This window comes from Anser brachyrhynchus, assembly GCF_964034855.1.
Source record: "Anser brachyrhynchus genome assembly, chromosome: 10".
Classification (NCBI taxonomy): domain Eukaryota; kingdom Metazoa; phylum Chordata; class Aves; order Anseriformes; family Anatidae; genus Anser; species Anser brachyrhynchus.
Window position 1 is genome coordinate 25,062,918 of NC_137705.1, and position 19,362 is coordinate 25,082,279.

General features: G+C 45.5%; 2 long non-coding RNA genes across 2 annotated transcripts in view; one reads left to right on the plus strand and one right to left on the minus strand.

The window, feature by feature from the left end:
• The first annotated feature begins 4,086 nt into the window (after nt 1-4,086).
• Nucleotides 4,087-18,375, plus strand: LOC308200662. Its single transcript, XR_013955741.1, has 2 exons — nt 4,087-8,841; nt 9,580-18,375. It is a non-coding gene; the product is annotated as an uncharacterized lncRNA (long non-coding RNA).
• LOC308200663 overlaps nt 5,586-19,362 on the minus strand; it is a 38,120-nt gene continuing 24,343 nt past the window's right edge. The window contains exon 2 of the long non-coding RNA XR_013955742.1: nt 5,586-15,764. This is a non-coding gene — a long non-coding RNA (uncharacterized lncRNA). The remainder of the gene's footprint in view (nt 15,765-19,362) is intronic.

Genomic DNA, 19,362 nt, shown 5'->3' on the forward strand with positions numbered 1-19,362 from the left:
AGCTTCTTTGTCGAATGCAGCATGTTAAAGAATGCGCCATTGCCTGGAAGAAATGCACGGCCTTCCCTCGTGTGGGACTTCTTCCCCATTGATCTGTGGTTTACCTGAAGGTTTACCATAACCTACATAAGTTTCAAAAGCAAGCAAGCAACCAACCAAAAAACAACACCAACATTAAAGAGTGGCAAGGCAGATGCTCATCTGGGGACTCTGACTCATCGGTGACATCACCAAGCAAAGCATTGTGAGCGCTTCGGGTCGGGGCTGCTGTGGCGAGCCTCGCAGCCGGGAGGGAGAGCGGGTACGGTTCGCCTCTGGCGGGTCTGTGTCAGCCCTCTGCCCTGGTGGCTTCGTTAGCAGTGAGAGTTTGACTGCTGTGTTCCCAGCTTTCGCTTCTGCACCGACCGTGTGGCAGAGCCCGCAAGCTGCTTCCTCAGCTGGAAGAGGAAGAGGAGTGACCTCAACTGTGCCGAGGTAAAGCAGAACCGTTGAAAAGATTTGTCAAAGATGCGGCTGGTACCAGCGCAGCCGCTGCAGCTGCAGCAGGTCCTGGAGCATTGGAGAAGATAGAGAGGGGTTTCTTCGTGAAAAGAATGCTGTGAAAGTGTTTTCATGCCAGAAATTAGGAGAAGCGCCTCTGTTGTTTGGATATCCTCTATTGACCTGGCACACGGGCATTACAGCATAGCTGGCACACTCTTTGTATTGTTTGTAAAAGAAAAAGAAAAAAAAGTGTTTTAGGGCAGGCCAAAAACCTGCCTTGGCACTTCCACATCGCAGCAGTGCTTGCAGGCCGTGCATCCTGGATGCCAGGCAAGGATCTAAATCCGATGGTGCTGTTGGTAACGTGAAGTTCAGGAAGCACTTCTGTTTTTTTCTGCTCTTCCATGTGAATTTTTGCCCTGTGAAGGTGGTGTACTGAGCTCTTTTCTTACCAACAAATAGGTTTAAAAGCAGTTACAGCAAGGATGAGCTGTGTTAGCAGGAGGCTGTTCTGTGCTTTGACCATGGGAAGATGAATGGTTTACCTATGCACCGTTAAATATAATTTGACACCTAGCACACAACACTTGCAGCCTGTGGGGTGCTTTAACAAGCAGGTAAATCAGCGGAGACTGTTTTGCAGCAAGGCTGATGCTGGGTGATTAAAAAGCAGGGTCACAACAAGGAGTTTATGCTGTTCTTTCTTGCTTGTCATCCGACTGTCCGCTTACACTGTTCTAAAAAAAAAAAAAAACCACCAAAACGGGGTAAGCATCTTTAATACCTTTATTATAAACGGAAGGCACAAAACAGGCCAGCAACAGAGACTGTCCAAGAGAAAGACTTTGTGCTTTATAAACAAACAAGAAATTACCCTTAGGTAGGTGTGATAATCCTTCCCTAATGCATTTTTTGGAGTGCAAAAATATTTTGTTCCCTTCTTGCTCTTCTCTCCAGGACAAAGGCAGAATAGCCAACTGGAAAGTTAGACCAGGGAGGTCAGTTTGTTCCATACTGAGAAAGACAAGCCTGTAAAACAAACTAGGCAGGTTTTCTTTGGACTAGTTATCTTCCTTCAGCAAAGGCAAAGTTTATGACACTTGTTGGCATGTATTTCCAGACCCCCAGCTACCGTGACTGTAGTGCATCTGTAATTCTTTTGTACAAAAAGAGTTCAAAATCTCGTAACGCAAAAACTTTACTAGCACCCTGGAGAAAAAAGAAATCTAAAAATCTTGCCAACTTCTATTACAGACCTGCTGAGTGCACCAGAGTTACTCATTTTTATTCAGGCTTTCAGGGGCTAGTTCAGTTGGTTTCTGTTCAGCACTTGGATCGCCATATTGGCAGATGTCAGTTTAAAAAAAAAAAAAAAAGCTTTGGAGATCTTTTTTAAAATGAGACTGCTTTTTATGGCATTTAGGGCTGTGAGGTATCCTTGGTTTTTGCTTTCTTCCCATTCCTTAGACCAGATCCATTCATATCCTGAACAGTGTTCTGGGTCTGTTCAGGAAAATGGAAGGCAACAAGCAAAATGATGAGCTCCTTGGGCATTCAAAAGAGCTCAATCTGGGAAAGATTTCAAGTCCAACTTCCATGCTAAGGAGCACCAGTAATTTTTAGAAGTAGATGCAGAGGAATCTGCATGGCACTAAGTGTGTTTCTGAAGGTGCTAAAGGTCAGAAGTGACGATTCCTCTCAATACTAAAGAAGAGAAGGAAACCTTGCACTTAACTACTGTTTTTATTCCCTTTGTCAAGCAGTCAAAACCAACAACTAATACGGGAACCCAACTTTTCCCCTCTTTACTTTAGATTTGGGAAAATTCCCTGCCAAAATAATACTTCCTGGAAAATTCACTAGTGTTTGTGTGAGTAAAAGGTTCCAACCTTTTATTATTAATTTGTAAGAACTATTTCATCCGCTTTTGTCCAGAAGAGTCAGAAATAATTTGCACAGAAATGTGCAGCATTTTAATGAAAGGCTTCAGAATCACTCTAATTTGAACTTTATCTGGTCTGGTTGCAGGTTTTATGACATTTAGTGTCTTAAAAAAAAAATCAAAATATCTGACTTCACATCAGAAAAAAAAACCTGCTTGTGGCTAAATAAAATCTGTTGCAGCTCTGGTCATTGAAAAATCATTGGCTGTTAAATTGGACCTAAGTCATCTTTTCTAACCTTTCATGATCTTGCAGCAATGGATGATGATGGATATATGGATTAGGGAACAGCACGTGATGGCAAACCTGTGGTATTTGCTACAGCGCAGAAAGAAAACAAATTGCTTCCAAAAAATCAAACTAATTCAAAATTCTTGGTATCATGCAGCCATGCCACTGGCAAAGTGAGCATTGCCCTGCCTCTCAAAGCTTGCTGTATCCTTGATCTGCTGTCTTCCTGCTGTTAATTGATTGCAACTCTACGTGTCTGATCAGGGCTACGAGTTGTTCTCGATATGGATACCATACGACATATACTGTGCACGCTTGTGTGTATAGATATGTTTATCCTGTATGCATGTACATATTTGATCTGGATAGGCTGGAGCGATGGGCTGAGGTCAACTGTATGAAGATCAACAAGGCCAAGTGCCGGGTCCTGCACCTGGGGCGCAACAACCCCAAGCAGAGCTACAGGCTGGGAGATGAGTGGCTGGAAAGCTGCCTGGCCGAGAAGGACCTGGGAGTGTTGGTTGACAGTCGGCTGAATATGAGCCAGCAGTGTGCCCAGGTGGCCAAGAAGGCCAACAGCATCCTGGCCTGTATAAGAAGCAGTGTGGCCAGCAGGTCTAGGGAAGTGATTGTGCCCCTGTACTCGGCTCTGGTGAGGCCGCACCTTGAGTACTGTGTTCAGTTTTGGGCCCCTCGCTACAGGAAGGACATGGACGTGCTCGAGCGAGTCCAGAGAAGGGCGACCAAGCTGGTGAGGGGTCTGGAGAACAAGTCTTACGAGGAGCGGCTGAGGGAGCTGGGCTTGTTCAGCCTGGAGAAGAGGAGGCTCAGGGGCGACCTTATCGCTCTCTACAGTTACCTTAAAGGAGGCTGTAAAGAGGTGGGGGTTGGTCTGTTCTCCTACGTGCCTGGTGACAGGACGAGGGGGAATGGGCGAAAGTTGCGACAGGGGAGTTTTAGGTTGGATGTTAGGAAGTACTTCTTTACCGAAAGGGTTATTAAGCATTGGAACGGGCTGCCCAGGGAGGTGGTGGAGTCACCATCCCTGGAGGTCTTTAAAAGACGTTTAGATGTAGAGCTTAGCGATATGGTTTAGTGGAGTACTTAGTGTTAGGTCGGAGGTTGGACTCGATGATCTTGAGGTCTCTTCCAACCTAGAAATCCGTGATACTGTGTGATACATATGTATGCATATTTGTGTGCTGGCCCCCAGATCACTCATGGTATAAAGCATTGGCCTCGAAGGCATACTCATCAAAATATTTGGTAGATCCTCCATTTTTTTCTAGTTCCCTCAAAATGAGAGAGTTTTTACGCGCTCTCTGTGTCAAAAAGGCAAAACTTCTGATTTCCACTGTCGCTCTCGCTAACTTTCTATCACTCACTCCTCGTGTGTGTGTGTCTAAACACATATGTGTGTAGGCGTATGCACATTTGTGTATTTCTGTGCACTGGTGTGTTTTTTGCTGTACAGGTAATAAAGACGGGGAAAGGTTTTAGTGTTTTCTTAATAGGTGAAGAAATCTTGAAGACCAGAGATTGGAACATACTGAATTTTGAATTAAAAAAAAAAAAAAGTCAAATTTTCTGGCTGTGGAAGATGGAGCCTCATTTTTGCAGCCACTTTGAATCACGAGTTCATCTCTAAATGCACTGGGTTTTTTTGTTTTTGTTTTGTTTTGTGTTTTTTTTTTTTGGTTTTTATTTTTTGAAGAGCTAACTAACCCTGGCTGTCTCCAGTCTGAGAGAGTGTTCAGATGGACTTGCTTCCTCCATTAGTTATAAGCTGTTTAAAAGCACATCCTATGTTTGAATTGTGGATGAGAGGCTCCCTTGGCAAAGTGAGGAGGCAAATTCTTCCTACCCCTTTATCATTAATTCACGGATTCAGTGTTGGTTCGGCCTCCAGGAGAAGTTAACTGGAAGTCTTTGAAGATCGATAACTTTGCTGAGGTTGTCCAGGTAGGTGAACTCGAAGACCCACAGTGACTGGAACGTGCTATTTAATGCGTCATACTGCGTTCTGTAGAAGTTACTCGTAGCCATAGTTGATCATTGCCTTGCATGTATGATCAGGTCGTTTTTGAAGAAGTGACTCCATTTTCAGGCTTCCGGATGTGCTCCAAGGCATATTATTGAGGACGTGGAAGAGAACACTTGCTGACAAAGCTCCTGGCAGCTTTACAGAACTTTAGTTTAATATTGTGTTAGTTCCCGTAACAGCTGATTTCAAGGCATTGCTCTCCTCAAGAGACTAATTTGATGAACAGAAGAAAGCTGGAAAAATGCTTGTTACTCATTATTTTTCACTTGTTGGTACTTTGTTTAGGGTTACTTTTAAAAAGAAGATTTCACTGATCACAAGCCAGTGGAAGACTTTCAGCCCAAGCAAGGGTGAAGACAGCTCTCTCCAAGAGCAGAGGAAGTCCCTGTGGAGAGAACCCGAGCTTGTTATCAGAACTTGTCGGCATGTCTAAACAAGGAGACGATTGCTACTTCTATTTCTATTCTACCTGTACCAAGGTATGGCTGGGTTTCTTTTGCTTTGCTTTGCTTTGTTTTTTTGTTGGTTTTTTTTTTTTTCATTTTTTTCAGGAAGGGGTAGAGTAGGAGGAGGAGGCACACTGGTCTTTGGTTAACGTGATAACCAGATAGATTCTGAATTCAGTCGTAGCAACCTGAAGCAGTAGCATGGACGTTTTTGAGGCTGTACTATATTTTCCTTGTTGGTTTCCTTTTGGTTACAGGGAGACAACTGTTCCTTCCGCCACTGTGAAGCTGCTCTGGGGAACGAGACAGTCTGCACGCTGTGGCAGGAGGGTCGTTGTTTCAGGAATGTCTGCCGATTCAGACACATGGAAATCGATGTGAGTGCCTAAAGATGTGTTCTCAAAATAAATCAACAAAAGCATTTTTCAGTGCTGTAGGTGTGCTGATTGTGCTTTTGCAGGACAGAGTCCTTTGCTTTGGAATTACACTGGTTTCTGTTAGCAGGGGAGGGGGTGGGAGGAAGGAGAGGGAAATAAAATCAATGCCTTAGGTATGTCTTAGCAAGATTTTCTTTTATTAGACGCCGACAGTATTTTCTCAACAGATGCAGAATAACCGCTAACTAGACTGCTAAAACCTGCTGGAGCAGGGGGGTAATAAACAGGCTGTACTAGCCTCCTGAGAGCAGGCTTGATAATGATCAGGTCTCTTGTGTCCCGGAGTCCTTCAGATAATGCTGTTCTAGCTGCCTGGGCTAGGAAGCAGTGGGGAAAGTTAAAGGTGCAGAAGAACGAAGTCTCCGAGAAGTAGTTCTGGATAGAGTTAACGTAGGCAATTTAAGATGTTCTTTTTCCCTCCGAATAATCCTAGTATAATCCTAGGTGTATTAGTTTAACCCACCCTAAACTGATGTCTGAGAGTGCCTGTCTTCTCAAACTGAATGATGACAAGGCTAAACGTGCATAGTGGTTACAGCTTCTGCAAACTTTGTGAATATGCCCGGAAATACTATACTTCCGTGATAAACTGACCTTTGGAATGATGTTTCAGCACTGTATTGTGACAGCCCTATCGCTGTCGTGACCTGGAACTGTGCATCTCTTTGCAAACCTTAGGTGCATGTTATCACGAGCTTGTCTTTCTTTCTGTCTTCAGAAAAAGCGCGCTGAGATTCCCTGCTACTGGCAGAAGCAGCCAGTAGGCTGTCAGAAAGCCAACTGTGCTTTTCATCACGCAAAGGGACGTTACATCGATGGCGTCTTCTTACCACCAAGCAAGAGTGAGTTTAGGTCCTTTTTCTTTAAGTATTGAAGAATTAATTTTGCATATTACTTAGTGGGTGCCAATAGTGTAGGAGACATCAGGTAACCGTTCATTTGTGAGTGCAGGAAAAGGTCTGCAGTCCTAGGTGGTCAGCTAAACCGAGTGTACTGCTGCTGTACTGCTGGTATTTGTTTTCTGCTTTCATGCTCAGCTTCTCTCTGCTTTGTGTGATATTTGCCTTGCAGTTTGCTTTCTGTTGTTTCGTCTTCTGCTGGGTGGTAGGGAGATGTGTTGTTGTTTGAAGGCAAGTCATTGTTCACGGTGTAAACAGTGGCGGGATGGGCAAAAGGAGATGCTGCATTCATTGCCTGTGCAGGTTATCTGCCTTAGCTACCATCTTCGTGCATTGTGGTCAAAGTTTTAAACTGCCATATTACTGATGATCCTCCTCTTCCTCTAGCTACACTGCCAAGTCCGCCTGAGTCCGCGGACGATGATTTGAAAGTGGCTCAGATGTCACTGCAGCAAAACAAACTTTCTGTCCAGTCCAATCCCTCTCCATAGCTAAGGCGGGTGATGAAAGTGGAAAACTCGGAAAATGTCCCAAGCCCTACACACCCTCCAGTTGTAATCAATGCTGCAGATGATGATGAAGATGATGATGGTGAGCATGGTTTGGTTCTTGGAAGGAATTTGTGCTGTAAATGATTGTGTAAGTCTTTGGTTCTTGGAAGGAATTTGTGCTGTAAATGAATGTATAAATCACAGATGACCTGAGGTCTGACTAGCGATAGGGCAGGCAGTCCGCTCAGGTCACTGGTGGCTTTGTCTGGCAGTCAGTGGACAGAACCTGAAATGTTGGAGGAAAGCTTAGAACCACTCTTGGCTTTAGCTGGTCTGTTGTGTAAAGCTCTATGTGAAACTAGGAAGGAAATTCCTTTTTTTTTGTCTGAAGAGTAATATGTTGTGTAGTAGTTAAAGCTGCAGAGAGAATCTAGAGTCCTAGATGTTTTGTCCTAGGGTAGTCTACTTACGAGTTCATCAGGTCAGTGTAGCTGTATTAAAAAAAAAAAAAAAAAAAAACAAAAAAACCACAACTTTTTTATAGGAACCATGGACTGAAGTGTCATTGCATGAGCTACATAATCACGAACAATCTGGCCTATGCATAACTGAATAGATTTTTCCCCTTCAGACCAGCTTTCTGCGGAAGGAGAAGAAACTAAAACTCCCGTCCAGCAACCAGCTGAGGAAGGCCAAAATGGATTACGGATGATTTCCACTCGGAAAGCCAGTGCTACTACTGCTAAACAAGGTATTCCAGCACCTGTAGTAGGATAAATCGGAAGGAGAACTTGACAATTAACTCAAAAGCAATGTGGCGTAAAAACACAACAGAATGTAGGGGTGCTGAATGGACTCGGTTATTTCCATGATCTCATTTCTCCCTGATACCATCATGTGCCCATTGGGTCAGAAAGTTGAACTCCTTTTCTTTCCTTTTGGAGAACAAAACAGGGTCACAGCATGGAGTTTAAATGGCTGCACGTGCAGCCTGGCAACCACTGTTGAAAGCCATACCTAACGATAGAGGGATCTAATATCACGTAAATGGATTAAAATTAAAACTACAGTTTTTACCCTGAAGGGTGAAAGGAGGGGCAAAATGCCATTGATTCTATGGTTGTTTCACTTGTGAGGAGTGTTGACAGGCTTTATTCTAAATACTTCTGAAAGTTCCTGAGCACTAAGAAGCCTGAGGATCTGTGGTCCTCAGTGAGTGCCTCTAAGCCTTAGTCTCATTAACTGTTTTCTGTTTTCAGAGGACGGTCTGAATTTTGGAATAAAAACACTTGAAGAAATCAAATTGCAGAAAATGAAGGAAAAAACTAAGAGACACGGTGGTGAGTTAATATTCCCTGCTTCCTTACCCTGTTCACCTTCATCCTGTGTGATGATTTTTCTTTCAAAAAAAAACTCTTCCAGTAATACCGGGTAGCTGGCTATGCTTTGGTGAATCCAACTATTTTGCCAAAGAAGTGAAATTTGATTGGCTTCAGAATGGCAGGTGATGGTGGCTGGGAGCTGCTTGAGGGATAGACTTCCATGTTTAGCTGGGGGCATCGAGCAACCTGATTCTCAGCCAGCTGGTATTCTAGATGGGAATTCCAAGGGCAACCAGAGGCAAACTAGTCACCTCTCTTATTTGCATGCTCTGGTCACTGTATGTTTGACAGTAATGAATAATTAAAGTTTTTTGTTCTTCGTGATAGTTTTTTCTGTTTGGTAAACTTCCTTATGTTTTGCTTGCTCTGAGCAGAAGGTCCTTCAAGATCTTCTCTTCCTCCCGTCGATTCTATGATTTTTCCTGCTCCGGAAAAGGAAAATGTCCGGACAGTGGTGAGAACTGTGACACTGTCTACAGAGGAAGGTAATAATTCATGCTTTTGTTTTGATTTCATTACTCCTAAACTGGAAGGTTAAGCAAGAAGGAAGGCAATTCACCCCTGTTAGCCTCCTGGTGCTGCCACCTTCTGTTCAAAACATGCTTTTATGCTGAAAGTCCCTGGTTGTACTGGAAAGCTTTGGTGCTCAGGTTAAGTGCAGTAGCAGGAGAAAGAAAAAAATGTGTCAGTATGCAAATAGGGGGATAACTGAAAAACAGGAGAGTAACGAGAAGAAAGAGCTCTAGAGGACAGTGCTATGTAAGAAGCAATTTCTGAAGCTTTAAAGAGGCTGACAGTGGCACGTGTGGACAGTAGTGCGATAGGAGTCTGTGTATAAATTATATTGTTTAGAGTTGTGCAAATTCCTTTGAAAGGGAAAGAAGTGAAGAAGTACTTCTACTCATAGACATTCACCTTAGAAAGGAATATTTCTCAGCATTTGTACCTAATAATATTCTGCTTGCTTATGCAGCTCTGTTCTGCACAAAGTATAGCTGTCAAGCAGACTCAGATTCATTCTCGACTACATTCAGCTGGAATTTGAGGCAAACACTGAGACTATGGATACTTTTTCTAAGTTAATTATAGTTGAAATATGAGTTTGTGTGGTTTAGCTGTCAAAACAGTGCCTTGCTGGGTTCTTTTTGGACATGGGCTAACAGTATACTATTTCTATTGGCTACTGGTTTCTATGAAATAGAAAAATTTTACTTTTGTTTTAGGGGAGGAACCTGTGGTTCGACTAGATCTTGCTGAGAAACAAGGAAAACGGAAAGCCTCCGTGGGTAAGAACTTTTTATGAGCTGTTATTTAGGTGCCGCCTTCTCTATATGACTGCATTGAAGAGTATTTTTGACGTATGAGAGGAAAATGCATTGCAGTGGAGATCTGTGTTGACTGCAGAAATGGCAAAAAAACCATTTAGCAGCTGAAAGGCAATTTTATGAAAATATGCTTGAAAAATAGAAGCTTGTGGTTGACTGTTCTCAAATCTTCCTGCAAAGAAATGTTCTTAAAATATTCCTTGTTTTCTCTGTCTGAAGCTGATGTAAGCACCCTTCCGGTGAAGCGCAGCCTTGCTGAAAGGCTGGGGAAGAAGGTGGAGGTTCCGGGAAATGCTGACAAAGCACCAAAGAGAGGTACAGCTACTAAACAGGCATCTGGATGTGATTCACGGGTTTTGTATTTAGGCTTTCTGTTTGTCCTTTTCCTGCGATGTTTCTTTTTGCATGTTGGCTGAGGTCTTAATCACCGGGATTCAAAGTTACCTTTCCTGCCTTGTTTTCGAATGTGAACACAAAGTTGACGTTTATGCAGCCTCCCTAATTTGGTCTTTTTCTGTTTTGCAGTTCAAGTTCCCAAGTCTGTGAAGGAGAGGCTAGGATTACCTTCTCAACGGACTAGTACTGCGAAAGGTAACAACTGGCTATTAAATATACTTTCTCCTTCTTCCTTTCCGTGAACTTAGACCGTTTTCATACAGCCCTAAAAAGGAATTCAAATGAAAACAAAGAACTGGTTCCTCTTGCTCGAGTGCTGAAGCTCTTCTGACAGCCACTATCAGAAATCTGCCTCTAGGTGTGTGTTTATTTTCCGCTTGTGCCTTGTCAAGGTTTTAAGCTGCTTCTGTGAACCATCATATACAATTAGAATAGAGCCACTGCCGGGAGCAGGAATTTGAAATGCAGTCTGAAAAAGTAATCAAGTAAACTAGCATTTCTGTGTAGCAACTCTCTCTGGATAGGGCTGGTCTTCAAAATACAACAAGTGGCTCAGAGGAGGAGGAGAATGTTAGGCTATTGTCCTAAGATGCGTTATTGGGAACGCTCAGGCTTAGTTTTCCTTAGTACTGTGACAAATTTTGGAGACTTAAACTATTGTTGGACTCTCTTTAAATGTTGGTGCTTCTCATTTCTTGATGATGACAGGGAAGGCTGCTAAGCCAAAGGGAGAGATCCATGTGAAAACACTGGAGGAAATCCGTCGTGAGAGAGCTCTTCAGAGACGAGAATGTCAAGCCAAAGCCCAGGCTGAATGGCATGGTAAAACCAAAGATCCCAGCGCAGGGGCAAAAATTGAGGGTGAGCCCAAGAAGCAGAGCGTGCTTACTCTTTCCGGGCCCAGCAAAGTGCAGTCGAAGGAGCCGGCAGGTAAAGCCAAGCCAGAAGGAGAAGTGCGTGTTAAAACCCTGGAAGAAATAAAGCGCGAGAAAGCTCTGCGGATGCAGCAGAGTGGAGGAAATGTGCCAGCTCCCCCAGCACAACCTGGACCTGCCCCAGCCGGGCAGAAATCGTTATGGAACACAAAGCTATCAGGTAATAAGATGCTTTAATACCTGCCCCGGTGAGGTGCTTCCCATATTGAGCAAGTTCCGTTTGCTCAGGATCTGCTTTGCTTTTTCCTTCAATGCAGAGGATAAAAGAGTTTAAGGCTACAAAGTTCAAAGGCAAAGAAGGGCCAGAACATGCAACCATGTCTGTTTTCGTTAATTACGTGATGGTATTCTGTATTTCCCACTAGAAAATTAACACATTGAGGGGCTTTTTAGTCTAATTTTGGTATTCTGTTTTTTTCTGCCATCTGTTTATGGTATGAAGTCCTCCCTGCGTTGAGTTCAAGTTCACCTTCCTCTTTGGCATGTGTTGCTTAACTTGACACGTGTATGTGTTTGTAAAGCATGCATCAGCGTCTTAATGTGGGGGGCCAGTTTCTGTCAAAAATGACAGAGGATCAAAGGCCTCGTTGTTAAGATTATATCAACTTTGTAAAATGAGATTGTGTGAGGGAGATAAGGAGGGCTTAAAGGCTGCATGCGCTGCACATTGTAGCCTTTCTCTCTGTCTCATGGGACACGAGGAAATAAACACACAAAGAAAACAAGTACCGAGCTTTCTTTCGTTTCTTCTCCTGCCAGCCAGATGTTAGGTCAGGAATGGGAGACTAGAATATGACTCTACAAATTTGGATTTTGTAGAACAACTTAATAGATTTTGTGGGACATCACTGCAGGGGAGAGGAAGCTGGTACAACAGTTGCATACACTCTCTTGTCTTACTATACCTGCTGCTTTTCCTTTCCTAGAGGGAGCAAGACTTTAAATACAAAAGCTGTCAACATTTGTGAATCTTACTAGACTTCATACAACGTCTTAGAGTATTGCTTGCACTTGGGATCGCTCTGTGTCTGAGTTTCCCTCGTCCTGGATTATGATTTACTGTAGCTATTCAGTTCCTTTGTTCCTTTGTATGGATTGTTGGTAGACGGAGTTTACTATGTGGAAGATATTGCTGAGAATCCAGGCAATGGCAGTGTAATTCTGCTGGCCAAATACAGTTAACTGTGTAGACGGGCCGTGGAAATGAGGAAAAGAACGTGGATTTTTCATGAGGCAGAGCAAGACTGTATCAGTTCTCTCTTCCTTTTACTCTAGCCAACTTTAACATGTTTGCGAAGCCTTGGGATGGGAAAGTCGCTTCCCCCAAGAAGAAGGCACTGAAACGTAAGGCACCTGGCAGTTTTCCCTCTGCTGTAGCAGCTGTGAAGCCACGGACTGCCTCTGACGCTGACACAATGGGACCTCCAGCCAAAAAAGCAGCTATGGTAAGGACAGGGGCTAATGCAGAAATGGATCCCTTGTAAAATTTACACCCTCCTCTAGGAGAAAAGATGGAAAACTCAAAAGTTCTACAGGCTTTCTGTTTCCTTTTAAATCCAGTAGCTGCCTACAGAATTCTTGTAGTACCCTTCCATATTTATTAGATTAATGGCACTATTTACTTAGTCCTCTGTGATTCTGTGATTTCTCTGGTGTGGAGGATTTTGTCCATTAATGCTGTGTTCTTAAAAGACACAAGATCATTAGTAACCTCCAAGTGAATATTAACTTTCTTCAGGAGCACCTTGGTTTTGTATTTTGGCTAAGGCTCCGCAATGCCAGAGGAGAAGCAGCATGGAGGAAAAAGCTAGTAAGGAATCTTTTACCCATGAGTCCTAAATACTGTTTTGCTGCTTTCTAGGCTGTTCCAGCCACGCTGGAGCATGTCCCAGCCACCAGACTTGAAGAAAATCCCCAAAACAGGTGATGACCACAACTTGTTCTTTTTCTCAATCGGTGTATATCCCCAGTGAAACATAAGTTCTGTCACACGTGGGGAAAAAAGGAGGGTTCTGAGATAATTAAAGCCCAAATCCATCAGAGGAATAAGTCACGTGAAATGACTTTCTAGCAGCTAGCAGGAATGCTTAATTAGACTTACTTTCTTTAAATGCTGCAAGTCGGTACAGCTTTCCAGTGACTTCTTGCTCTGTCTGAATACCTAAATGAGGATGAGGTGAAGTTCTCCTACTTCCTCGTGAGGTGATAAATGATGAGTAGTGTCCTCTGCCTTTTGGTCCTCAAGAATGCCACCCGAACAAACATACAAGGTGACAAGAGTGCAGGGAGAGCAGAGGGAAGTGATGGCTGCAGATCAGCTTCCTGTAGTGGGGAGCAAACTCTGCTGAGTGTGCCGTGGGAAAAATGACTAACTTAGCAAACAGATATTTGCAGATGGAGACTTCTTAACATTTTTACAGGAAAATTAAGCAAGGTGGCAAAGTGCCTCTTGCTACAACAATTGAACCATCTTTGCTAGACTCCAGGTGCTCTGGCTTCACAGAGAAACCCCCAAACTGAAAAATGTACCTGCTAATATATTGGGCTCTAAATGTAGCCCTGGGTTAATTGAATAACAATCCCTGGGTAAGATTGAAGTGCAGGAGGGGTTGGCTACGGTTTTAAGAGCCGGTTTGCAGAAAAGGGATTTCCCGTTAAGAAATGGCATATACTGATTGTTCTCTTCCTTGCTCTGCCAAGACCTGAAGCACATCTTGGAAGCCAGGCAGAATCTGTGGAGCCAATGGAGTTCTCAAGCTCGACTTCAGCTTCTTCCCAGCTAGAAGAAGCAAGGACACGCCGGCTGAGTTCCACAGGCAACGCGCCCGTATCTGTAGACGAGGATTTAGAGATGCTACTTTGGGAACTCTCAGACGGCATACTGGAAGCCGAGCTCGACTTGGACCCAGGGAAGGATGAGGATGACCTCCTCCTTGAGCTTTCCAAGATGATTGATGATTGAACTGCATAGTCCTATGGTATATTAAAAGAAAAAAAAAAAAAACAAAAAAAACCAACTCTTCTTCTTGTTGGATACCCTGAGGTGATCCTTTTTCTAACTGAGGCTTTGCAATGAGACTTAAAGCACAGTTGGAACTGGTAGAAATTGGCAGGATCTGCACTCAGTTGTCCTAAGTTTCCCTGCTGGTCAGAGTTAAGGTCTTGTGCATGGTTCCGTAACTATAGGTGGCTACCTTTGATATCAAGAGGACAAAGCACTTGTTTCTTTTGGCACAGAAAGATGTCCATCGGCACGCTGCGGTGGCTGTGAATTGACGTAGTGATGGAGCGATGCTCTGAAGTCTTAAACGGAAAGCTTCTTCCTTCCCCCCCGCCTTGGCACAGCTCGATGTTGGGCACATTGTGAAGCCTGGGTGTTCTGATTTCTCGGACAGTTGATACCCAAATCCCGGAGTTACTATGTCAACTCTTGACTTTTATTTGTGTATGCCATTGTTTTGACTGTAATCTTTTCAGATGATGAAGCTGTAGGGGCGGGAGGGAGCAGAATAATTATTCTAGCGTTGTGGACCAAACATGCTGCCAGGAGTGGTGGTGGTGGGGTCAGCCCACCCGGCCTTACTTTCAATTATCAGGGATGATAAAATGGTGTGAAAAGCAGCAGCTCTGCGATGCGGCTACGCTACCCCCACTCCCTTCTCTTGTGCTGTACCAAAGTTCCCCCAAGCTTTGGTTGGTGCTTTTTGCTGGTGACAGTAGGACTCCAGGGCGAGTAGTCGGGACTCTCCTGCAGTAACTGGGTCAATTAAGGGTTGGTTTAAGTGCCTCCTGGTTTTTAAAATTGCTCCCCTGAGCTGCTGGCTCTGCTGCCTGCTACAGCAAATGTTCGGGTGCCATCAGCGTCGCACTTGGGCGTGGGCACTGACTCTGCGGAGGAGAGCTGAGGCTCGGGTGTATTGTGTACCCTGCCGCCAGTGATCGTTTTCCCCTAGCAGATCTATTTTGAATTATTTCCCTAAATTTTAGAGGAACTTTAGGCTCTTTGTGCTATGATTTGTGAAGCTGTAGGGGCCCTCAGGCATTTGCTGCTGGCAGAGAAAAACCGCTTGTCGAATTTGTTGTAAATACTTTCTGTTTGGACAACAACGCCTGTGTGTGTGTGTGTGTGTGTGTGTGTGCGCGTGCTTTGACGACCCCCTGCGACGCCCCAGCTCCGCGAGGGAAGCTTTGAAGCGGCTCTGGGAAAACCTCTGCGGAAGAAACTGCTGCTGGCGACTTGCGGAAAAGGGACTCCACAATCAGTGAGATTGTAAAGTAGGTATGTTTATTCAGCGCTGGGCAGCACGGGAGGTCGTGGGCATGAAGATTGATGACTCTTCCTCGTCACCGCTAGTTGACCTCTTGTCTTTGCACAGACTCAGTTGCTCCTTGGCTCTTGTCCACCTGCAGGACCAGTTTCTCCCAGTTTCTTAAGATAGGCTCGCTCTCTTATTAGGAGACTGACCTTGGTAAGGGGGCCCAAGGCTTCTTGCTTTAGTTAATTGGCACAATGCACCATAGTTAGCAAAGACACTAAGTAGCATCCTAGTTTAATGCCGTCAGCGCTCTATCTCTACTTGATAAGATTCTCCTAACTCCCTCTCTCACTGGAGCCCACGCAGCCCTCCGTTCTGCCGAAGGACTTCACGGGGACTTCTGCCGGCTCCGGGTGCCCGCACACAGACAGAAATGGCTTTGAGAGAAAACAATCAGGAGGAGGAGAGCTCAGAGACTGCGGCCGGCTTCGGCCACCTTCCCCTCGCTTTCCCTCTCCGTGTTCAAACCGAGCACTGTTCTGCCGTCAACCTTTGCTGCCTCTGCCCGCGGCGCTGGGCTTTCGCGTGTGCCATTGCTCCTCTACATATTTTATCCTTCCTTTTGTAAGGAATGGTCCAGCAATTCGTGTCACTAAGGGATTTGAAGGGTTAACATCGAGGCCCGGGTCTAGGTGATAAGAGAACAAAGGGGTTTTTAGGGAAAAGTGCTGACTACTGCAGGGGATGTTGCTAGAGTTTCTGAAATCCGGCGCAGAGGCTCCCAAACGAGGAGGAAGGGGGAGCTGAAGGACAATTGAAGGACAAAAGCCTGGGAGGAAGACAACCAGCATTCAGCCCGAGCAAGCCCCGAGAGACCACCAGAGACTGATACGCAGGCGCCCCTGGGAGGGGTTTCGGATTCCGGAAACCAATTCTAATAACCCTGCCTCTTCTCGAAGTAGTAATGAATATGTATTAGCCTGGGAGCATCAAAACCAGCCGCCTTAAGTAACAGGTGTGCGTCCTGGGGGAGCAGAGACTCCCGGCGCACCCAGCGCTGCTTGCTTGCCTCTATTCGTTTAATAAATTGTAAACTTTGATTGTAATCCTATTTGGATTTATAACAGCCATTTATAACACTTTTTATATTTGTATTTTATTTAAGGCTGTCTTGCCCCCCTCCCCCCCCCAGCCTCGCTGCTCACCAATAAAGCTGGCGCAGGGACTCCTGCCTGCGACCATAGAGACGCGGTCCTCCCGGCCTGCTAGAGCGGCCCGCCACGCTCCTCCAGCATCCCAGCGTCCCTTGCGCGCTCCCGCCCGGCCTCAGGGGCTTCCGGAGGCGGCCCAGCAGGGGCGGCGGGAGCAGCGAGGCGGCGGCAGCCATGGCGTACCGCGGGCAGGACCAGAAGGTGCAGACGGTGATGGTGCAGCCCATCGTAGCCTTCCTGCGGCTGGGGAGCGACGGGGGAGCGGGTGGGGGGGCAGCCCGGGCCTCAGGGGTCTCGGCCCGGGCCTTGAGGCCTTGTCCCGGGGCCCTGGGGCCTCGTTGCAGGGTTTGAGGCCTTGTCTTGAGGCCTTGTCCCGGGCCTGGAGCTCTTGTCCCCGTGCTGAGCCCTTCACGCAGTGCCCCAGAACCTCATCTTCCGCTACCTGCAGAGCGTGAGTAGCGCGGGGAGAGGACGGGGAGGGGATGGGGATGGGGATTTGGGGGGGGTGGGGGGAGCGGGGAGGGTCCGGGGATCTCCCTCGCTGAGTTTTCGGCTCCCACCCGTTGCTCGGGGCAGGTTTGTGGGGAATGGAGAGCTGTGCGGCGTGCTGGTGGGTACAAGGAGCTGCTGTGCAGCCCGGCGTTTCCCCCTCGTGTTAACGGGAGTGGGATCGTGCAGCCGGGCGTGCAGGAGTGTTCCCTTGTGACTGGAAACGTGTCCTTCAGCAAACGTGTAGTATTCACCCAGTCATATAAGACTCTAAAATGTCAGACTGTTAATTGAAACTGCCCCTGAGAGTTGCTCCTTGGAGTGTTTGGGAGCTCTAGCGGCTATGGTTAGCGGGTATTTCTGAACACACGAGAGAGAACAAAACTGCTTGTGGTGTTTGTGTTCCAATTTACTCTCCTCCTTCGTTCTGCAGAGCTCGAGGATCCAGGTGTGGCTGAGCAAGTGAACGTGCGGATAGAAGGCTGCATCATCGTGAGTGTCAGCACGACCCCACGTTACATCGTTAGTTTGTTTTCCCTCATTCACAATCCTATTTTTTCTTGTCAAGAAAAACTAGCCCAAGGGAAAAAAGAAATCGTGCTTCTCTAACAATTAGTCTTCGTTGTCCAGCCTGGGTCAGCACAGCTGACGATGGTTCGTGTTGTTGCTGAACTAATTGCCACTGTTGCCGATTTCTAGGGCTTTGACGAGTACGTGAATTTGGCGCTGGACGACGCAGAGGAGATTCACTCCAAGACAAAATCAAGGAAACAGCTGGGTGTGTCGTGTGTCTGTGCAACCCGAGTGACGCGCGGTCTGAAACCTGCCCGGGTGAGCCTTCTAGGTAGCAGCACTGAGACGTACCAACCGTGTGACGAGCCTTGCTGTTGAAGTTCAGTGAGCAATTCCTGGCTACATCTCTGTCCCTGATGATTTTTGAGCTGCTGATTTTGCTGGATGAAGGAGAATCTGTCCCTGCCTGAGACCAGTTCTGGTCTTTGAAACGTGTAATACCAGGCGGCCTGCACTCTGCGTGATGGGCAAAACCCTGCTCAACCACAGGAAACACTTTCTGAAAACACGAGATTATTCTCAGGTTCTGGGCTCTCTCTAATCCCCTCTTTCCCTTCTCTTTGCTGCAGGCCGGATCGTGTTAAAAGGGGACAACATCACTCTTCTACAGAGCGTTTCTAAGTAGAATTTGCCATCCTTAGAACAAAGGTGGCTGCCGTGCTGCGGAGTGACTGAGTGCCAGGGGAACGCGGCCCGCTGGTAGATAGGAAGTTATTTGTAACTGGGGTTGCATGCTGAGGTCAAAAGTCTTTCCTTTGTGGGAGCGAGTTGTTTGTAGCTTGAAACAATACGTGATGTATTTCACAAATAGCCATTTTTCACATTAACTGTAAATGTAAACCACAAATCTGCTTGTTTTCAGTCTCTTCCTTCTGTGAATGGAGAAGGAGGAGAAATATAGAAGCGTGGGCTTTTCTTTTTGCTGTGGATCTGATAAGTTTCGATAACGCTATGTGCTTTCTTGACCATTACATCTGCGTTATGTGGCCAGGGTGGACTCGTTCAGGGCACGGAAGCCCCACACAGTCCTTGAGCTAGCAGGGTGCTAAGGAGGGTGTTGGAGATTTTGCATACAATTGCAGCCCTTTGTTGCTGCAGTGACAGGTTCCTCAGATTCTTTCTAAACAGGGTTTAGCTTGTTGAGAATCTTTTTGGGAGTGCTTATTGTGGATCAGTCAGTAAAAGTATCTTAGTGGGCCCGTGAGGGATTTGGGGCTGTGGTGCAGTAACCCAGTGTTTACAAGTGTTACTGCTATGCATGCTTGTCCAATAACGTCTCCAGATCAGAGAGTGAGAGCGGGCAACTGGTTTGGATTAAATCTGTCACTTCTTGCTGCTTTGGACAGAGCCTGTAGATTAAACCCTTGTGCTGTTCAATAAGCTGGGGTATCAGATGTGTCGGTTGGGTTTTTATCATTTGATTTATTTTTTTTATCCGTTTGGAGATCTGTCTTTTCTATTTAAGTTTCCCCAAGAGAGCTGAGTTGCTTGATGCATCGACCAAAGAGAAGTTCCCCGGCTGACTTGGGACAGCCAGTCCCCTCGTTTTTCTGATCACAAAAAAAAAAAAAAAAAAGAAAAGAAAAAGAAAAAAATCGAAGAAGAAAAATTTTGACTGTAACTGTAACTCAGAAACTAAGATTACCTAAATGGAGAGAAATGAATTTTGATGCACAGGCTGTGCTAGAAATCTGTTAATCAGCATTCAGTTTTTCAAAACTTCAATTTGTGTATCATCATCATGAAAATTAATAAATTCAAGGTGGGAGATCCTTTCCTGAAAGGGAAGGACAGAAATACGAGTCTTGCTGTGGGGCCTAC